At 34.5% G+C, this 23993-nt stretch overlaps 1 long non-coding RNA gene across 1 annotated transcript; it reads right to left on the reverse strand.

Annotated features, from left to right (window-relative positions):
* Positions 1 to 9289: 9289 nt before the first annotated feature.
* LOC128237221 (uncharacterized) lies at positions 9290 to 10001 on the reverse strand. The gene is made up of 3 exons (XR_008261531.1): positions 9908 to 10001; positions 9538 to 9655; positions 9290 to 9344 (listed from the first exon to the last, which is right to left on the reverse strand). It is a non-coding gene; the product is annotated as an uncharacterized LOC128237221 (long non-coding RNA).
* Between the last annotated feature and the right edge of the window lie 13992 nt (positions 10002 to 23993).

The raw sequence follows: 23993 nt of genomic DNA on the forward strand, positions 1-23993 counted from the left end.
TGAATGTTGTGTATTGGTTGCCAAAGTAACGTTGTCACAACGTTAAGAAAACCTCCACATTCATATCGTTGCAATAACATATGGCATATCGTTTATACAAGGTAAGCGGTAACGTTGTTACAACATTGCCACAACGATATGTGTTTATCGAAAGATGGAGCCATAGTGATGATTCAACACATGCGTTATACTAATGTTATGTGTTTTTGGGGTATCGGATATAATTACGATCCTTTTTATATTAATTTTCTATCAATGGTTTTCGTTTTTTATTTGTCTTCAGTTAAGTTTTAAGGCTATGGATCAATTAAATTTAACATGTTTATGTTAAACTAATGTAATTGTTAATTAAATATTTTAAAGCACTTAAATCCGACCACTACATATAACGTGAAAGGTCTTTAACATGCAGCTCCGCTCAAAACTGATCGCATTTCCCTTCTGACACGTATAGCGCCGACGGAGACATTCCTTCATGTTCAAGCTAAGCCCGGCCGCTGAAAAATATTTCATGCCAGACAGACTTGCCATGCACCTGAAGTGATGTTACTTTCTGAATTTTTTTAATGTTAAACGGGTCTCCATAGAAACAGCAATTTTATTTATTAATATACGCAGAATAATGATTGAATCTTGATAAGCAAATTAATATAAATTAAAACGAGCTCTCGACGTTACACGTCAACGACTCCCGCCAGCTTGTCAGGCGTCCCTATGTCGTGACATCTGAACGCCTTCTCAGGGTTGCGAAGCCGCTGACCACATGGCACCTTTCATGGCCCGCAAAAGAAATATTTACCGCCCGAATTGCTTAATGAGACATGAAATAAAATAAAGTACCTTGTACTTGCATCATGTATTCAATCCCTATGACAGGCTGTCTCTTGCCCGGTCATAACACGCCCATATAAAAAAAAATTGCTCTGAAATAAAAAAAAAATGGCATGATTTTCATAAAAAAACTAATGTATTCCTAGATCACGAAGACGATACGATTTATATTCTTTTTAAAGTAATTATGATTCTATTTTTGTTCATAACAGAATTAATTCTAAGTTTGCACAGTAAAGTAATACACGGAAAAGTGTCTGCATGAATAGTGTAAGCTTTACGTCCGGGACACAGTAGGACTCGAGCGCAAAGTTGATTATTCACAGCTCGGCGTTGAGACGATGTGCTTACCTTTCATCTTTTACCAAGGCTTCATCTTCATCAATTAAGAAATTGAGCTGTTTTCCCGCGCTGATTTGTAGTAGAGACAAAAGGCAAACGCGTAATGGTGAAAAGTGTAATGTAATGTAAAGCCATGTATGCCAGGTCAATGTTTGCACTGCACATGTAAATGATAAGTTACGCTATCTTGTTATTTTATATACCGTAAGCCGTCTTGTATGGAATAAAGCCTTATTATTCAATATGCTTACTTTGTCTTTAAAACATTTCACGTGGATAAATATACCATCTTTTAACATACCAACGATAACGTGTAAAAAATAATATTCTGTAAATGGCATTTAATTATCTCATATAAAATGCTTAATTTTTGTCCAACATTCATTGTACAAATTTAAGTCTGTACCTGCTGAGCATTAATGATGTAGGCGCGTATGGCTCCCGTGGTCTCCACCTTCTCCTCAATGACGATGCTTCCGATCTGCTGTCTTATCGTATCGTACCTTGCTCACACGTTAACTCTTGGCTTCGGGTTTTTGATGTGGGGAACGCAAGTTGACCAGATGGTTTTAAATTTACTTATCGAGCATTCTTGTCTGTGCATATGCTACATTTGTCGCCATAGAGTTGCTGCTAAGTAATGTCGGAATGATAAATAAATCGTTTTATTCCTTTGATTTATCTTTAATTTCAAGAACATTGTTTGTTTGCATCCACAGTCTGTCATAACACGTATCGCTTGACAATAGCGTTAGCAAGCATCTCTGTCTCACCTTAGCGATAAACCCCTTTGATGAATCTTTATTCGAACAAGCGGCTCTTTAACACTCTCGGCCGGCATCTCACATAAAACCTGGCAATCTTCTCCCAACTCCCTTGATCCAAACGGCGTTGTAGTAGTTATCCCAAAGTTTTCCGTAAGATACTTTCAAGATCCAGGAAAGTGTATACTCATTTGGTTGAGATTAATCGTATGGTTTTGTTTTTGGAAAAAATATGAGTTCAATGACATAACATCAAAAGACCAAAAAGCGTTCATGATGCCAACGGAAATTAAATATAATCATTTTTTAGGTCCGCACATCAATATTAATGAAAAATATGAACTTTATTTAAAGTCGCAAGAAATATTATAAAGTTTAAGACTATTGAAACATGAGCATACTTGCAACAAATGCAACTCCTTTTTGTGTCGCCTGAAAAGACGACATATAGGGGCGGCCTCGGTGGCGGTGTCGGCGGCGTCCGCGTCCCATTTTCGCTTGTCCGGGGTATATCTCCTAAACTATTAGTGGTATCAACTTGAAATTTCATATGTAGATAGATCTAATTGAGGGCAAGTGCAGTGCACAAAAACTGTTACTCTTGCTTCCATATTTTTAGAGTTATTGCCCTTTGTTATTTTTCAAGCTTAAAGTTCTGTCCGGGGCATATCTTGTAGAATATAAGAGTTATCAACTTGAAATTTCATATGTAGATAGAACTCATGGAGTGCAAGTGCAGTGCACAAAAACCGTAACTCTTGCATCTATATGTTTAGAGTTATTGCCTTTTGTTAATTTTCATGCTTAAAGTTTTGTCTGGGGCATATCTTGAAAAATATAAGAGGTATCAACTTGAAACTTCATAGCTAGATAGATTTCATTGAGGGCAAGTGCAGTGCACAAGAACCGTTACTCTTGCTGCCATATTTTTAGAGTTATTGCCCTTTGCTAATTTTCATGCTTAGGTTTTGTCCGTGGCATATCTCGTAAACTATAGGAGGTATCAACCTGAAACTTATTCCGTAGGTATATCTGATTGAGGGAAAGTGCAGTGCACAAAAACCGTAAATCTTGCATCTATATGTTTAGAGTTATTGCCCTTTGTTAATTTTCAAGCTGAAATTTTGTCCGGGGCGTTTCTCGAAAAGTATAAGAGTTATCAACTTAAATTTTTTATAGATAGATAGATCTTATTGAAGGGGATCGCAGTGCACATAAAAACTGTATCTCTTGCTTCCATATTAGAGTTATTGCCCTTTGTTAATTATCATGTTTAACTTTACCTTGCACACTTTTTTAGCTCACCAGAGCACCAAGTGCTCAGAGTGAGCTATTGTGATCGGTCTTTGTCCGTCGTCCGTCCGTCAACAATTGCTTAAAGAACATCTCCTCTGAAACTACCTGGCCAAATTCAATGAAATATCAGTTCACACAAATCGTAAAAGGTGTTACTACGAACAATAACACCATTGATTTGATATTTGTGAACTTTGACAGTTACAAATCTGTTGGTGAATTGGAGTCTTACTTCAGCCATCATAAACCGGTCTGGATAGCAGTTTAGACAGAAGCAAGACAGAGATGCTCATTTCACACCTGAAAACGAATTAATCCATTATCTTCAAATTATTTTTCAATGTCATTGACTTCAGTATATATTGTGCTCATTTTTGCTTATATAACCAATTGCTTGCGCCTGGCTTAACGTTGTTACCTTCAGTTCAAATGCCACTTAAAGTTAAATGGCAACATCATTGTCTATAAATGAATAAAATGCCAATCTAACAGCTATAATGTCGACAGTAAATAATTCGTCAGGCGACACATCCGACTCGCGGAGTTCTAGTTGTATATATATATACTGTATTTACTAGAGATAAAACTGAGTAAAATGAAAAAAAAAAAAAACAGTCATAGACTCGTGTTAAATTATCGTTTGGAAAACCGAACTTATATTAAAAATGGCTTACTTGACCATTTACAGAATAGTTGTATGACTTCGTTTACTGAGATATTTGGTCAAATGATTATATACGAGCTCGTGTGTTCTTTTTTAAGTAGTTTTATACTTCCTTTTCTGTTGTATTTTGAGCGAACAATTGTCTTCTTGTATAGATATTAGTCTAATAGATATGTAGCAAATATACAGCATGGAGTTGAAACGATATATTTTATAGTTTTTCGTTGTTGAATAAATATAAACTTACACAGGGGAACAGATGTTAATAGAAGCAGTTATATTAGCATTTTGTGAGCATTGACATTGAAATACCAGAATTCGACGCAAGCGAACAATTTTATGACAAAGAAAAAAGTTCATATCTTCCGTAAATATGCTCATTTTAAAATACAATTCTCTACTGAAACTCACTACAAATAAAACAACAATTAAATTATTCTAATTATTGTGCTTAGTATGAAATCAGTTCATGGCGAACTAGTATGGATGAAGGTAAAAACAAACACGTAGACTGAATGAAAACAGAGCATTTCTTCGAAATGTCAAAAAAGTGTTATATACGGGTTATGTAGTTTTAACCGAGATATCATATCTGATCGGACTACTTTAAGACATATCAATTTTTGAAATTTTAAAGCAATCGTTTTACGTCTTTTTAAAATTCACTTATGATAAAGAAACGTTTTTACATAGTCAAGGAACTTTTAAATGTCTTTGAAATTATGTCAGATATTGTAACCAAAGGTCGACCTGTTTAAAATTAAATAGCCTTAAATACTTGCTTCAGCATTTCAAAGGCTTTTTTCTCGTCATCTAATATGGTTCATTTTACTGGAATTTAGATGACGTCCATTTGTATCCTTATATTGTATTCTTTCGAAAAATGACAAAATTTAATTAACCCAAAATGCAAGAAAAACTAATAGCTTCTCAGACACTTTGAACAACTCAACGTTTTTTTTAATTAACCAAAATTTGGTGTTTATTTTAACCACGTGCATGGTGTATTAATTGTTATCATTGCAAGTATAATTAAGTGTGTGTAATGCACATATAAAAGTCCCCAAACTCACCTTGAATCATCGGGCCTACAAGTGTTTAGGGCTAGCGACGCCCCTGCCTTGGTGATGAGTTTCATTATCTTTTGAGGTGTTCTTTTTTATGCTGATAGGAAAAAGTTTACTGATAAATATTACTGTCAGTATCCAAATACACTTAAGTTCCAGAAATTAACGTGTCGCACTGACATCTCTATTATAATTAGATTAACTGAATTTATTAAAAATATTTTGTTCAAATTTAAAAAATAAATTTTATTGTTCTAATTCCACGTTCTTTTTTTCTTTTCTTTTTTTCTTCTCATGCAAACTATTTTGTCATTGTTCATTGTACATATGTCTTGTTGTAGTGTTGTAGAGAGTAATTTCCATGTCATTCTGTGTATGTTATGTGTATCCATTGTTCGTCATTCCATTTTATTATTGCGTTTTTGTTTTGTATGCCTGTAATATAATAGGTCATTTGAATTTAAATAAAAGTAAACAAAAAGCATCGACCTGACGCGGAGCATGGAAGTACGAGTACGTGTTTCAACTATGGCTATACAGAAGATAAGAAAACAAACTTTAATAATTAATAACTTTTTTTATTTTTTATCCGATTTCAATTCTGAAAAAAAGTTCTATCGACAAACATTATATATTCTATTAAATGCACGTTTCAGATTTAAAATAACTAAAATAATAAAAAATACTCTAACTTGTACATATATACCCTATGCTGAAAAATGACTCTTTTATTACGATTTATGTCATGATATCCGTGAAAAGAATATGACCTTATGACGTCGATACTGTAGAAAAAAAGCTTAATCAACAGGAATATGTTTCATTGTTTGGTCCAAAATGATGTTTCAAAGTTATTTTCGATCAAATACTGATAGCAGCAACAATCGCGAAAAAAATCTGGTCACAAAAAGCGATCAGTACAGAATGGAAACACTGCAGGTTCCCATAAACCCAAAAATAGATAAGACTAACCTAAGTTAATTACCTTAATCTATGTTTTCTTTTACAGTATAATCTGGGATGAATAAAACAACTCACTGAACTACAGAGTATTATAAACATATCCTTATACTTTTCATTTCGGTTAGCACATGCCACTGCATTTACTGTGATATTCAAAATGTAGTTAAAGGGACTATACACCAGAGTGGCACCAAAAGAGTTTTATTCTGTAACGAATCTCAGGACAATTATTTAATAACATTTTATACTCATAATTGTAAAAAAAATGTAAAAAGAAATGTGTCGGAGACGGGGTTCGAACCGGTGTTGCAAAAATTGCAGTCCAGCGTTGTATCCACTGTGCTACGAAGGCTTACCCATAATAGTTGGAATATTTCAGCTATACACCAAACTTGGTAATATCACAAAGACATACCTAGTAATCTTTTTTAATGGAAAAAAAAGGAAAAAATTCGAAAGATAAATTATTTGTTAACTATGTGGTACTTCAGTTAGTAAGTTTCAATGCATTGTACACATCGATACCAAGTTGATGTCAGTTTTCAACAATTTTTCTTTCTTTTTCGCTATTTCATCATACGGAGTACAGCCCCTATAAGTCATGAAATTAGAATGTATTTAGGCTTCTGAATCGGTTGATCCTGCGGTGTAAATTTGTGTATTTTTTTAAATATCCAAAATCAATCTTACTAAATGTCTAATTCCAAATGCAAATAATGTTAAAGTTAATCAGGTAGAGAAGTTGTTTAACCTTTTCAGAAAAGCATTATTTTAAGTATGAATGATCATCATACTTAAAATATGTTATAATTATTTTAGCATTTTTTTTTTATTCATGTATTGGGCTTACTTAATACTGATGATAAAATAGTATGTATATGAATATTTATCAATAGCGATTCAGTTCAAGATTGAATTCCATTGGGTTAAAGATCAATTATATCAAACAAACTTTCTTTTGATTATTAGAAAACAAAAATTTCGCTCTTCGTTTGCTTCAGGTTTTATGAAAACAGACAGAATTGTTGTTGTTTTCGCTCACTTAAATGTCCAAAATATTAAGCTGGTGTGGCCTTAAGCGCGAATGGTGAATTAGAAGTTAAATTCAGGAAGTGATTGACATTATCACATGTGACCAACAAAACACTAACGGAAATAATTTCGACTTATTGCTGAAATCGTGTTTTTGTTTTGCTTTTGATATCTTTTTTTGGAATTGTTTTACAAGCAAAACTAATTTAACTTTAGGTCATAGACACTGCTTATCCACGTTACGATGAATGAAACTTCCACAGTCAACTAAGTGTTCTACGTATTAACGTCCATTTAAAATGTGATTATGTGAAAATATTGTAGTAAACTGATATACAAATACAAATGTAATATTTTCATTGATTGCATTTGATGCACTTGCCTAAGTCTCTGTGTGACGTATACGATAGAAAGGTATTGGTTGATTCGCTATCACTGTGAAGATCACGTGGTACACAAGTCTACATTACGTCACAAAATTGAGTACCGCGTAGTAGTCAAGGTAATAGGGTTTTTTTTTGTGTACGCCCTTTATAGTTTTGATGACGTATGCATCTGTATTGTAAATTTTTACACTTAAATTTGCCTGATCCAGCAATAATAACCATTATAGAATCATTAAGACACGTTCTGTCTTATCCTTTTATTTTTCATAATTGATCATTTCATAAACAAGTTAAATGCAAATAACATTTCAAAAATATAGTTTAAATAAAAAGTTTTCTAAAACATTTTAACAGAAATTCATATACATACTGCTAAAAAAACATAATATAATAATAATGTTAAATCCTCCATAACATTTTGACACAAATGCATATTCATACTGTTAAAACCATACAATTATAATTTTTAATCGTCCATAACATTTTGACACAAATGCATATTCATTTTGTTAAAAGACAAATATACGTAGTTATCATAATAATTTTACTAGAACAATTGTACGCTTATATATATTCCTAATTTTAAAAACATAATATTGCTATCATAATAAATCGTCAAAAACATTTTGCACAAATTTACTCATTGCTAAAAGACAAAAGACATTATTATAATACTAAATTGACTTAAACATTTAGACACAAATGCATGGTCATATGTTAAAAGACCTAATATAGTTACAATAATTTAATGTCTTAAACATTTTTACACAACTATATATTCATATTATACAAATACATAATATAGTTATAAGAATACATAGTCTAGAATATTTTTACACAAATGTAATTTTATATTGTTAAACGAATTACATAACAAATCGTCTACAACACTTTGACACAAAAGCATATTCATCTAGTTAAAAGACATGTGCGTAAAACACAGAGAATTTCTTCAATTGAAAAACATTTCTCTTCTGTACCATTACAAATTTATAACTTTGATATTTCATAAAGAAGAACTTGGAGAAATCAATAAGCATAAACAGTATGAATTTGCAACATGAGCTTACAGACGTGGTCGACTCGCCGAGGAAAAACTGAGATAAAACCCTCTTTTATGGGGAAAACTCAGAAACCTCTGCCCGTTTGTCATCCAGAATTACAGGATTTTGTCTCGTACCACTAGATGTCGGGCCTCATCACCCGTAAGCTCCCTAACAACGATGTATAGAATACAGTTCAATGTACATGATTCATGTATACGCGAGAAAGGTTTGTCCCATGTGCGTATTCCATCGTTGTTCTTTGTGGGCAGGTAGAAACGTTTGATGGCATACTTCTTTTCTTTCCTGAAAAAAATAAATAAATACATTAATTATCATCATCATACTCATGATAACGATCACCCCCACTACAAGCAATAGCATTAGCAGCACCAGCTACAACAACAACAAACAGAGCAACAACACAACCACCACTAAAAACAACACCTTCATCGTCGTTATCGTCAACATTACAGAATCTTTATTTTTTGGTACATTTTCATTATCAACGTTTTATACTCAACGCTCACCTAACTGATCCAGTCCTGCCATAACGCTTTTGAGACATCAATGAGACCTCCAGAAAAGCTCGAGGCCGGGAGGGGGTGGGTGTCGGAGAAGTAACTGTCGGGCATTTTCTGCCAAAAAATATAATATGATTATCACTCATGTTAAAAATATAATTCCTGCTGACATTTTTAAAACTGAAAGTACGACATATTCATCATCACCATCATCATCATCACCACCAACACCATCATCATTGTCATCGTCGTCAAAATCACCTTATATCTATACTTCTGGTACATTCTCATTATCAGAGTTCTGTATACAACGCTCGCCTTACTGATCCAGTCCTGCCATATAGCCATTGGGACATCAATGAGATGGAAACATCCAGAAACGCTCGGGAGCCGGGAGGGGGTGGGGTCGGAAAAGCGGCTGTCAGGCACTTTCTGCAAAAAACATATGACTTTCACTCATGTTAAATATATAAGTCCTGCTTACATTTTTAAAACTTTAAGTACAACATATCAAAATCAACACCACCAACAACAACACCAACATCATTGTCATCGTCGTCAAAATCACTTCATATCTTTATTTCTGGTACATTGTCATTATCAGAGTTCTATACACAACGCTCACCTTTCTAATCCTGCAGTCCTGCCATAAAACCATTGGGACATCAATGAGATAGAAACATCCAGAAATGCTCGGGAGCAGGGAGGGGGTGGGGGTCGGAGACGCGGCTGTCGGGCACTTTCTGCAAAAAAATATAAAAAAACGTCCATCACTCATGTTTATTATCATATTTATTATATAAGTGAAACTGAAAATACAACAACCAGCTAGTATCCTTCATTATAACAAAAACATAATCATAACCAATCCCACTGGCTTACATCATCATAAAATTTTTAATCATTATCTAAAAATGTAATTCAATTACATTTCTTGTTGTGTAAATTCTAATCAATTCTAAATAAGGGGTAAAATTCAAACCATGGCCGCTCACTGATTGGGTATCACTTCATGTGGCAGGGGGCATTTCTTCCGGTTTGGTGGAGCTTCACTTCCGGTAGCGTTAACACTGAAACTATAGAGCCCATATATGTACATTTACTCACTACAACACTTATGTAAATATCATAGTTAAACAAAGGTAAACAATTTTCATAAATATGGTATTAAACGTTAATGGTCCCATATATTGAAATCATTATTGCCCGTTTGATCCTTCCAAAAGTCTTGAGAACCTAATAATAAATAGTTTGTACTTAATATTAGACGCTGGCCTGTGAAACAAACACGTTGATACCACTTGAGTTGCACAATACAAATTTTTAATATGAGCTGAATCCCCCTTTGGTTCATACATAGGTTAACAGGGAGATACTGTACCCATAACTGAATGTGAAAATACCCAAATTGTTTGGTTTCAAATATTAAAATGCATAGAAGTAACAAAAATGAACTTTTCTTCTATTTTAACCGACGTCAGGTGGCGCGAAAGGGAAAATGGGTTTCTTATTGTGGCCAGGGGAATCACTTCCGGTTGCGCGAACGGACACTCCTGGTAGCGTGGTATCTGCAAGAAAGAACCGTTTAATGTACATTAAATTCGAAATACAGTTAATGTTAACATCAAAGGAAAACACAAAATTGTTCAACATACGACAAACCGGTTATAAATGAATATCTATCAAAATTTATTAACTTAATTCATTGTAAACAATATAGAAAATAAAATAAATTTTGAAATTCCTTAGATAACTGTTTATATGGCTTTTCGCTAGCCTTTCCTATTGTGAAGTATATCACAAACACGGCTTCTGATAAAACCCCATCAATATCATACAAACGAAGCCTTACAATATATACACAAACATTAAAATAAATGTTTTGCCATCCGAGTTCGGTTAAAAGAAATCTTTTGAAAAGTGAAAATAATTTACTTGAGCTTGCTCGAAGAAAAGTGTGGTGTAGGAGATGCGTCAATGGTTCGGGAGGTCTTGTTGATGGAACATCACTTCCGGTCGAAAGGGTCATCACTTCCGGTGGGAGAGATGGACACATTTGATGCAGTGGATACTGAAACATCTAACAGTTCATGAACATTTATTTTAAAAAAGAGCCCATATCATATACCATGGAAAATAACTGTTAAAATGCAGACATAAATATAGGAAGAGAAGGAGACCAATTCAAACATAATTAAAAAAAAATGTTCATAAAACAATAATTTGCGAATTCTTAAAAAAAAATATGGATTTTCACCTCATAATAGATAAAACATCCTAATGTTAAGGATAATTGACCCCAATTTAGGTAAAACATAATCTCAGACAAACAAAGTTCCGTACCGTATATGCAATAAATATGGACATACACGAAAACGAAATAAAGCGTTTCTGCTACCCATGTTCGGTAAAAGAAATCTTGGGAAAGATGCTGGCACCTTTTAGCATTTTCACTGTAAGATTTCTAAAACCAACAGAAATTCTTTTTTCGATTTTCGTGTATTTGGAAAAAATGGAGGTTATACTGTATGATGTTAAAAAACCCAATTGATGAGAACATCAACACCTAAACTTCAATTTTATGAGATTGATATTGTTGATTTTATTAAATAAGTACTTCTACCCTAAGTTAATTTAAGTGTGTGTGAGGGGGATGTTTTCCTTGATATTTAAACTTATAAACAGAGATGAATGTTAAGAGATTATAAACAGACTGACTTATAAAATGAAAACAATCGTTTGGGGATCGACTGTTTGTTATTACTGTTTTTCTTTAAATGGTCCATGTATTTGCTTTACCGTTAATTGTTTAACTTTTGCCATATCTCAAAATGAGAAACATACTTAATGCCTTCAAACAATTTCTTTAACACATTCAAACAATTTGTTTAACACACAAGTGAGCACAATAAAACTAATATGTTACTAATGTTGTTACCAACGCCAGCTTGCGCGTGGACTGTCCGAGAAGCGGTGATGTCGATGGAAGTTCACTCCAGCTGAACTTATTAATGTAATTCTATTTCAATATAAAGCCGATTATATAATTATAATATTATAATAAAGCACACTAAGAGCCAAGCTATTTCGGGAATTCATGAATGGTCCCTTAATATAAGATAAATCGTCCTACTGTTTAGTATGAAATTAATCCCTTTTAGATCAAAATGTCACAGAAATGAAACCTCCTACTGCTATGTGCAATTTCGATAAATATGGACATACACGAAAACGAAATAAAGCGTTTCTGCTACCCATGTTTGGTTAAAGAAATCTTAGGAAAGATGCTGGCACCTTTTAGCATTTTCACTGTAAGATTTCGAAAACCAACAGAAATGCATATTTCGATTTTCGTGAATTTCGAAAAAGGATAATTGTGTTATATATTTACGCCCCCCCCCCCCCCGGGAGTTCAAATAGAAACAAATAAACAACTACACTTCAATTTTATGAGACTGATGATGATAGTCTTTACTAAAAATATACTACTACCGTCAGCTTATTTAAGTGTGCTTGATTTCCTTGATATTTGAACTTATTAACAGACGGATATTCAGAAAATTATTTACAGACTAACGTTTTGATGAAAACACACACAACAGAATTGAAAAAAAACACAACAACAGTTACACTTTAATTTAGGAGACTGGTGATACTAATGTTTTTAATTAGGAAATTCTACCGTTATTTTATTTAGAGTGTGTGTTTTCCTTGATATTTGAACGTATAAACAGTAATTAATGTTAAAAATATAATATACCGAATTTCTTATAAAATGGAAACAATCGTTTGAGCCTTCTGTTCGTTCTTACTTTTTTCTCTAAATGATTCTTTTAGAATAGCTGAGCTTCTTATCGTTTAACTTTTGCAAAATCTTTAAATTTCAGCATTTCTTAAAAGTTGTAAAAACATTTGTTTCAAACGATTTCTTAAAACATAAGTGAGCACAATAAAACTTATCTTTTGCTAATGTCGCTATCAACGTAAGCTGGCACGAAGACTTTCCGAGGAGAGGTCCTGTCGATGGAACATCACTTTAGATGGCAAGGGACATCACTTCCGGACGAATGAGGGAACTAAAACATGACACCAAATCATGTATCTCTATTTCAATATAAAGCTGATGACATATAATAGAAAGAAACCAACTAAATAACACGTCAATTCGGGACTGGTTTTACGAATAAATACGTATTTAACACATGAGGGTGGCCCCTGAAATACAGATAAGAGTTACCATGAGTGGGTCCATAAATTAATATTGAAAACACTCGCTGGGTCCATCCCTAAGTTTTGGGGTCCTCACAATAAATATTTTGTATTTGATATCAGACTCTGGCCCGGGAAATAAATACATAGATACCTCGTGAGTTGCATCTATATAGCAATATGATCAATATGCCATAGGCCCAACCATAGGTAAACACGAAGATACTGCATCTATAACTGAAAACATGAAATAGTTTGGTAGGTTTCAAACAATTTCAATTACATAGAAGTGGGGTAAAAAGAAACTCATCTTTTACTGCTTTTGTTACCCAAGTCACCTGGTGCGAAGGGAGAGGGTGTAGGAGTCCGTCAATGGAACGGGAAGAGGACTCGTTGATGGAACATCATTCAGGTGGCAAGGGCATCACTTCCGTTTGCATGATGGGTCACTTCCGGTACAATAGAAGCTAGAACATTCAGGAAAATCATGTAATTCTCTTTCAATATAAAGCTGATAATATATGATAGAAAGAAACCAACTAAATAACACGTCAACTCGGGACTGGTCTTACGAACAAATACGTATTTAACACATGAGGGTGGCCCCTGAAATACAGATAAGAGTAACCATGAGTGGGTCCATAAATTAATATTGAAAACACTCGCTGGGTCCATCCCTAAGTTTTGGGGTCCTCACAATAAATATTTTGCAAATGATATCAGACTCTGGCCCGTGAAATAAATACATAGATACCTCGTGAGTTGCATCTATATAGCAATATGGTCACTACACCATAGGCCCAACCATAGGTAAACACGAAGATACTGCATCTATAACTGAAAACGTGAAATAGTTTGATAGGTTTCAAACAATTTTAATTACACAGAAGTGGGGTAAAAAGTAACTCATCTTTTACTGCTTTTGTTACCCAAGTCACCTGGCGCGAAGGGAGAGGGTAAAAGAGTGCGTCAATGGAACGGGAGGAGGACTCGTTGATGGAACATCACTTCAGGTGGCAAGGACATCACTTCCGGTTGCATGATGGGTCACTTTCGGTACAATAGAAGCTGAAACATTCATGAAATTCATGTAATTCTATTTCAATATAAAGCTGATAATATTTAATAGAACAAAACCAACTAAATAACACGTCAATTCGGGTCTGGTCTTACGAATAAATACGTATTTAACACATGAGGGTGGCCCCTGAAATACAGATAAGAGTTACCATGAGTGGGTCCATAAATCAATATTGAAAACACTCGCTGGGTCCATCCCTAAGTTTTGGAGTCCTCACAACAAATATTTTGTATTTGATATCAGACTCGGGCCCGTGAAATAAATACATATAGATACCTCGTGAGTTGCATCTATATAGCACTATGGTATATACGCCATAGGCCCAACCATAGGTAAACAAGAAGATACTGCATCTATAACTGAAAACATGAAATAGTTTGGTAGGTTTCAAACAATTTCAATTACATAGAAGTGGGGTAAAAAGAAACTCATCTTTTACTGCTTTTGTGACCCAAGTCACTTGGCGCGAAGGGAGAGGGTGTAGGAGTCCGTCACTGGAACGGGAGGAGAAATCGTTGATGGAACATCACTTCAGGTGGCAAGGGCGTCACTTCCGGCTGGCTGCATGAGGAGTCTCTTCTAGTACAGTAGACGCTAAAACAGCGAACTATTTCATATGAATCTGTTTCAATATAAAGCTGATAATATACAATTATGAAATAAACTTAATACCAAGTTATTCCGGACATATAAGGTTGGCCCTTTAAAAGATAAGAATAACGAACGGTAAGTTGGTCCGAAGAAAAAAATATCATTCAAACATTATAAAACTATCTTAATTTAACAATTACTTGAAAATTCTTGAAACATTTTCTGATACGGCTTTTCACTCAAATTGATACAATGTCCTACTGTTAGTTTAAATTAACCCCATTTTAGATAATGATATTATATAACACAAAGGGAACCTCCTACTGTTATGTGCAATTTATATAAATGTTAATATACACGAAAATGAAAAAGTGTTTCTGCTACCCATGTTTGGTTAAAGAAATCTTGGGAAAGATGCTGGCACCTTTTAGCATTTTCACTGTAAGATTTCTAAAACCAACAGAAATGCTCTTTTGATTTTCGTGTATTTCGAAAAAGATTAATTGAATTATACTTTTTGATGAGAACCCCGAGATAATTAAAACATTGTTCTTTTAATTAAGTACTTCTACCTTAAACAAATTGAAGTGTGTGTGGTTTTCTTGATGTTTGACCTTATAAACAGAGATGCATGTTAAGAAAATTATGTACAGACTTACTTATAAAATGAAAACAATCGTTTGGAGCTGGACTGTTTGTTATTACTTTTTATTCTTTAAATGATTCTTGTATTTGCTTTACCGTTAATTGTTTAACCTTTGCCATATCTTAAAATGCGAAACAGACTGGAGGCCTTCAAACCATATCTTTACCACATAAGTGAGCACAATGCAACTAATATTTGATCATGTTGTTATCAACGTCAGCTGGCGCGAAGACTGTCCTAGAAGAGGTCCTGTCGATGGAACATCACTTCAGGTGAACTTATTAATGTAATTCTATTTCAATATGAAGCTGATAATATATAATAATGAAGCATTCTTAATACCAGGTTATTTCGGGAATTCATGAGGATGGCCCTTAAAAGGATTAGAGTAACCAGTTGTGAGTGGATCCCAAGAGAATTATATTTTTCGAACATTATTAAAATTATTTAATTGAATAATTAATATCAAGTTCTTGAAATAATTTCTTAATGGATTTTCACTTAAAATTAGATAAATCGTCGGACTGTTTAGAATGAAATCAATCCCTTTTAGATCAAAATCCCACAGATACGAAACCTCCTATTGATATATGCAATTTATATAAATATTAACATACACGAAAACGAAAAAAAGTATTTCTGCTACCCATGTTTGGTTAAAGAAACCTTGGGAAAGATGCTGGCACCTTTTAGCATTTTCACTGTAAGATTTCTAAAACCAATAGAAATGCTTTTTTCGGTTTTCGTGTATTTCGAAAAAAATATTAATTGTGTTAATTTTTTATGTACCCCACTCCCCCCCCCCCCTTCCCCAGAGAGTTGAAACATAATAAACAAAACTTATGATCCTTATATAGTTGCTTAACTTCTAATTGTTTATTTAACTTTTGCCAAATCTTTCAATGCAAAACAGACCGAATGTTTTTTTAACCGTTAACTGTTTAAATTTCAGCATTTCTTACAAGTTGTAAAAACATTTTGGTTTCAAAAGATTTCTTAAAACATAAGTGAGCACAATAAAACTTATCTTTTGCTAATTCGCTATCAACGTCAGCTGGCGCGAAGACTGTTCAAGAGGAGGTCCTGTCGGTGTAACGTCACTTCAGGTGGAAAGGGGCAATCACTTCCGGTTGCATGAGGGAACTAAAACATGAAACCAAATCATGTTATTCTATTTCACTCTAAAGCTGATAATATATGATAGAGAAAAACCAACTAAATAGCACGTTATTTCGGGACTGGTCTTACAAATAAATACGAATTTAACACATGAGGGTGGCCCCTGAAATACAGATAAAAGTAACCATGAGTGGGTCCATAAATTAATATTGAAAACACTCGCTGGGTCCATCCCTAAGTTTTGGGGTCCTCACAATAAATATTTTGTATTTGATATCAGACTCTGGCCCGTGAAATCAATACATATAGATACCTCGTGATTTGCATCTATATAGTAATATGGTCAATACGCCGTAGGTCCAACCATAGGTAAACACGAAGATACTGCATCTATAACTGAAAACGTGAAATAGTTTGGTAGGTTTCAAACAATTTCAATTACATAGAAGTGGGGTAAAAAGAAACTCATCTTTTACTGCTTTTGTTACCCAAGTCACCTGGCGCGAAGGGAGAGGGTAAAGGAGTGCGTCAATGGAACGGGAGGAGGACTCGTTGATGGAACATCACTTCAGGTGGCAAGGGCATCACTTCCGGTTGCATGATGGGTCACTTCCGGTGCAGTTAAAGCTGAAACATTCAAGAATTTCATGTAATTCTATTTCAATATAAAGCTGATAATATATAATAGAAAGAAACCAACTAATTAACACGTCAATTTGGGACTGTTCTTACGAATAAATACGTATTTAACACATGAGGGTGGCCCCTGAAATACAGATAAGAGTAACCATGAGTGGGTCAATAAATTAATATTGAAAACACTCGCTGGGTCCATCCCTAAGTTTTGGGGTCCTCACAATAAATATTTTGTATTTGATATCAGGCTCTGGCCCGTGAAATAAATACAAATATACCTCGTGAGTTGCATCTATATAGCAATATGGTATATACGCCATAGGCCCAACCATAGGTAAACACGAAGATACTGCATCTATAACTAAAAACGTGAAAAAAATTGGTAGGTTTCAAACAATTTCAATTACATAGAAGTGGGGTAAAAAGAAACTCATCTTTTACTGCTTTTGTTACCCAAGTCACCTGGCGCGAAGGGAGAGGGTAAAGGAGTCCATCACTGGAACGGGAGGGGAAATCGTTGATAGAACATCACTTCAGGTGGCAAGGACATCACTTCCGGTTGCATGATGGGTCACTTCCGGTGCAATGAAAGCTGAAACATTCAAGAAACTCATGTAATTCTTTTTCAATATAAAAATGATAATATATAATAGAAAGAAACCAACTAAATAACACGTCGATTCGGGTCTGGTCTTACGAACAAATACGTATTTAACACATGAGGGTGGCCCCTGAAATACAGATAAGAGTAACCATGAGTGGGTCCATAAATTAATATTGAAAACACTCGCTGGGTCCATCCCTAAGTTTTGGGGTCCTCACAATAAATATTTGTATTTGATATCAGACTCTGGCCCGTGAAATAAATACAAAGATACCTCGTGAGTTGCATCTATATAGCAATATGGTCAATACGCCATAGGCCCAACCATAGGTAAACACGAAGATACTGCATCTATAACTGAAAACGTGAAATAGTTTGGTAGGTTTCAAACAATTTCAATTACACAGAAGTGGGGTAAAAGTAACTCATCTTTTACTGCTTTTGTGACCCAAGTCACCTGGCGCGAAGGGAGAGGGTGTAGGAGTCCGTCACTGGAACGGGAGGAGGAATCGTTGATGGAACATCACTTCAGGTGGCAAGGGCATCACTTCCGGGTGGCTGTATGAGGAGTCTCTTCTAGTACAGTAAACGCTAAAACATCGAACTATTTCATATAATTCTGTTTCAATATAAAGCTGATAATATACAATTATGAAGTAAACTTAATACCAAGTTATTCCGGACATGGCCCTTTAAAAGATAAGAATAACGAACGGTAAGTTGGTCCGAAGAAAAAAATATCATTCAAACATTATAAAACTATCTTAATTTAACAATTACTTGAAACATTTTCTTAAATGTCTTTTCACTCAAAATTGATACAATGTCCTACTGTTAGCTTAAATTAACCCCATTTAAGATAATGATATTAAATAACACAAAGGAAACCTCCTACTGTTATGTGCAATTTATATAAATATTAATATACACGAAAATGAAAAAAGTGTTTCTGCTACCCATGTATGGTTAAAGAAATCTTGGGAAAGATGCTGGCACCTTTTAGCATTTTCACTGTAAGATTTCTAAAACCAACAGAAATGCTCTTTTGATTTTCGTGTATTTCGAAAAAGATTAATTGAGTTATACTTTTTGATGAGAACCCCGAGAGAATTAAAACATTGTTCTTTTAATTAAGTACTTCTGCCTTAAACAAATTGAAGTGTGTGTGGTTTTTTGATGTTTGAACTTATAAACAGAGATGCATGTTAAGAAAATTATATACAAACTTACTTATAAAATGAAAACAATCGTTTGGAGCTGGACTGTTTGTTATTACTTTTTATTCTTTAAATGATTCTTGTATTTGCTTTACCGTTAATTGTTTAACTTTTGTCATATCTTAAAATGCGAATCAGACTTGAGGCCTTCAAACAACATCTTTACCACATAAGTGAGCACAATGCAACTAATATTTGATCATGTTGTTACCAACGTCAGCTGGCGCGAAGACTGTCCGAGAAGAGGTCCTGTCGATGGAACATCACTTCAGGTGAACTTATTAATGTAATTCTATTTCAATATGAAGCTGATAATATATAATAATGAAGCATTCTTAATAGCAAGTCATTTCGGGAATTCATGAAAATGGCCCTTAAAAGGATTATAGTAACCAGTTGTGAGTGGACCCCAAGAGAATTATATTTTTCGAACATTATTAAAAGTATTTAATTGAACAATTAATATCAAGTTCTTGAAATAATTTCTTAATGGATTTTCACTTAAAATTAGATAAATCGTCGGACTGTTTAGAATGAAATCAATCCCTTTTAGATGAAAATCCCACAGAAACGAAACCTCCTATTGATATATGCAATTTATATAAATATTAACATACACGAAAACGAAAAAATATATTTCTGCTACCCATGTTTGGTTAAAGAAACCTTGGGAAAGATGCTGGCACCTTTTAGCATTTTCACTGTAAGATTTCTAAAACCAACAGAAATGCTTTTTTCGGTTTTCGTGTATTTCGAAAAAAATATTTATTGTGTTACTTTTTTATGTACCCCCCCCCCCCTTCCCAAGAGAATTGAAACATAATGAACAGAACCTATAATCCTTATATAGTTGCTTAACTTCTAATAGTTTGTTTAACTTTTGCCAAATCTTTAAATGCAAAACAGACCGAATGTTTTTTAACCGTTAACTGTTTAAATTTTAGCATTTCTTAAAAGTTGTAAAAACACTTTGGTTTCAAACGATTTCTTAAAACATCAGTGAGCACAATAAAACTTATCTCTTGCTTATGTCGCTATCAACGTCAGCTGGCGTGAAGACTGTTCGAGAGGAGGTCTGTCGGTGGAACATCACTTCAGGTGGAAAGGGACAATCACTTCCAGTTGCATGAGGGAACTAAAACATGAAACCAAATCATGTTATTCTATTTCACTCTAAAGTTGATAATATATGATAGAAAGAATCCAACTAAATAACACGTCATTTGGGGACTGGTCTTACGAATAAATACGTATTTAACACATGAGGGTGGCCCCTGAAATACAGATAAGAGTAACCATGAGTGGGTCCATACATTAATATTGAAAACACTCGCTGGGTCCATCCCTAAGTTTTGGGGTCCTCACAATAAATATTTTGTATTTGATATCAGACTCTGGCCCGTGAAATAAACACATAGATACCTCGTGAGTTGCATCTATATAGCAATATGGTCAATACGCCATAGGCCCAACCATAGGTAAACACGAAGATACTGCATCTTTAACTGAAAACGTGAAATAGTTTGGTAGGTTTCAAACAATTTCAATTACATAGAAGTGGGGTAAAAAGAAACTCATCTTTTACTGCTTTTGTTACCCAAGTCACCTGGCGCGCAGGGAGAGGGTAAAGGAGTGCATCAATGGAACGGGAGGGGGACTCGTTGATGGAACATCACTTCAGGTGGCAAGGACATCACTTCCGGCTGACTGCATGAGGAGTTTCTTCTAGTACAGTAGACGCTAAAACATCGAACTAATTCATATAATTCTGTTTCAATATAAAGCTGATAATATACAATTATGAAGTAAATTTAATACCAAGTTATTCCGGACATATAAGGTTGGCCCTTTCAAAGATAAGAATAACGGACGGTAAGTTGGTCGAAGAAAAAAAGATCATTCAAACATTATAAAAATATCTTAATTGAACAATCACTTGAAAATTCTTGAAACATTTTCTTATACGGCTTTTCACTCAAATGTGATACAATGTCCTACTGTTAGTTTAAATTAACCCCATTTTAGATAATGATATTAAATAACACAAAGGGAACCTCCTACTGTTATGTGCAATTTATATAAATATTAATATACACGAAAATGAAAAAGTGTTTCTGCTACCCATGTTTGGTTAAAGAAATCTTGGGAAAGATGCTGGCACCTTTTAGCATTTTCACTGTAAGATTTCTAAAACCAACAGAAATGCTCTTTTGATTTTCGTGTATTTCGAAAAAGATTAATTGAGTTATACTTTTTGATGAAAACCCCGAGAGAATTAAAACATTGTTCTTTTAATTAAGTACTTCTACCTTAAACAAATTGAAGTGTGTGTGGTTTTCTTGATGTTTGAACTTATAAACAGAGATGCATGTTCAGAAAATTCTATATAGAATTACTTATAAAATGAAAACAATCGTTTGGAGCTGGACTGTTTGTTATTACTTTTTTATTCTTTAAATGATTCTTGTATTTGCTTTACCGTTAATTGTTTAACTTTTGCCATATCTTAAAATGCGAAACAGACTGGAGGTCTTCAAACAACATCTTTACCACATAAGTGAGCACAATGCAACTAATATTTGATCATGTTGTTACCAACGTCAGCTGGCGCGAAGACTGTCCGAGAAGAGGTCCTGTCGATGGAACATCACTTCAGGTGAACTTATTAATGTAATTATATTTCAATATGAAGTTGATAATATATAATAATGAAGCATTCTTAATAGCAAGTCATTTCGGGAATTCATGAAAATGGCCCTTAAAAGGATTATAGTAACCAGTTGTGAGTGGATCCCAAGAGATATTAAAAGTATTTAATTGAACAATTAATGTCAAGTTCTTGAAATAATTTCTTAATGGATTTTCACTTAAAATTAGATAAATCGTCGGACTGTTTAGAATGAAATCAATCCCTTATAGATGAAAATCCCACAGAAACGAAACCTCCTATCGATATATGTAATTTATATAAATATTAACATACACGAAAACGAAAAAATATATTTCTGCTACCCATGTTTGGTTAAAGAAACCTTGGGAAAGATGCTGGCACCTTTTAGCATTTTCACTGTAAGATTTCGAAAACCAACAGAAATGCTTTTTTCGGTTTTCGTGTATATCGAAAAAAATATTTATTGTGTTACTTTTTTATGTACCCCCCCCCCCCTTCCCAAGAGAATTGAAACATAATGAACAGAACCTATAATCCTTATATAGTTGCTTAACTTCTAATAGTTTGTTTAACTTTTGCCAAATCTTTAAATGCAAAACAGACCGAATGTTTTTTTAACCGTTAACTGTTTAAATTTTAGCATTTCTTAAAAGTTGTAAAAACACTTTGGTTTCAAACGATTTCTTAAAACATCAGTGAGCACAATAAAACTTATCTTTTGCTTATGTCGCTATCAACGTCAGCTGGCGCGAAGACTGTTCGAGAGGAGGTCTGTCGGTGGAACATCACTTCAGGTGGAAAGGGACAATCACTTCCAGTTGCATGAGGGAACTAAAACATGAAACCAAATCATGTTATTCTATTTCACTCTAAAGTTGATAATATCTGATAGAAAGAATCCAACTAAATAGCACGTCATTTCGGGACTGGTCTTACGAATAAATACGTATTTAACACATGAGGGTGGCCCCTGAAATACAGATAAGAGTAACCATGAGTGGGTCCATAAATTGATATTGAAAACACTCGCTGGGTCCATCCCTAAGTTTTGGGGTCCTCACAATAAATGTTTTGTATTTGATATCAGACTCTGGCCCGTGAAATAAACACATAGATACCTCGTGAGTTGCATCTATATAGCAATATGGTCAATACGCCATGGGCCCAACCATAGGTTAACACGAAGATACTGCATCTTTAACTGAAAACGTGAAATAGTTTGGTAGGTTTCAAACAATTTCAATTACATAGAAGTTGGGTAAAAGAACTCATCTTTTACTGCTTTTGTTACCCAAGTCACATGGCGCGAAGGGAGAGGGTAAAGGAGTACTTCACTGGAACGGGAGGAGGAATTGTTGATGGAACATCACTTCAGATGGCAAGGGCATCACTTCTGGTTGCATGAGGGACACTTCCGGTAGAGTTCATACTGAAACATCGAATCGTTTAATTAACTATTTTTCCAAAAACAGATTATATCATATATCATATAGCAGAGAGAGAGAGAGAGAGAGAGAGAGAGAGAGAGAGAGAAAGAGAGAGAGAAGCTACGTAAAATTAAAATTACGTCCCGACAAGCGGTCGGGGGTAATTACTTACTACAGCGAGGCAATTAAAATTTATCAGTTTAACATTATAACAATTCATAAACTGAAGACAAAATCTATTAAACCCCAACTGACCTAAGCGTCTGAAAAAATCAGATTCTGAAAACCTTTACTTTATATCGTTACTGCCTAGGCCATAAGATTACAGGCAAGTGACGTCATTAAATCGGTTAAAATCAAAAGCCTTAATAAGTGGCATATTTGCAGTTAGAATAAACACACACGCACACGCACGCGCACGCGCACACACACGCACACGCACGCACACACACACACACACACATCTGTGCTGCTTAGGCTTTGTTTGCTTAGCTGGATCCGCCTACAATGGCTATCTTTACCAGGTCTGTAGGAAAGGAGTTCAAGTCTTGTATGGTCCGAGGCATGAGGTTGTTACCGTCTTGAATGGTCCGAGGCAGGAAACTGTTTCCGTCTTGTATGGTCCGAGACAGGAAGCTGTTTCCGTCTTGTATGGTCCGAAACAGGAAGCTGTTTCCGTCTTGTATGGTCCGAGACAGGAAGCTTTTTCCATCTTGTATAATCCGAGACAGGAAGCTGTTTCCGTCTTGTATGGTCCGAGACAGGAAGCTGTTTCCGTCTTGTTTGGTCCGAGGCAGGAAGCTATTTCCGTCTTGTAAAGTCCGAGGTAGTGAATATGTTTCTGTCAAGTATGGCTCGACGCAGGTATTGTGATCCCGAC

The sequence above is a fragment of the Mya arenaria genome, chromosome 6, assembly GCF_026914265.1.
Source record: "Mya arenaria isolate MELC-2E11 chromosome 6, ASM2691426v1".
Classification (NCBI taxonomy): domain Eukaryota; kingdom Metazoa; phylum Mollusca; class Bivalvia; order Myida; family Myidae; genus Mya; species Mya arenaria.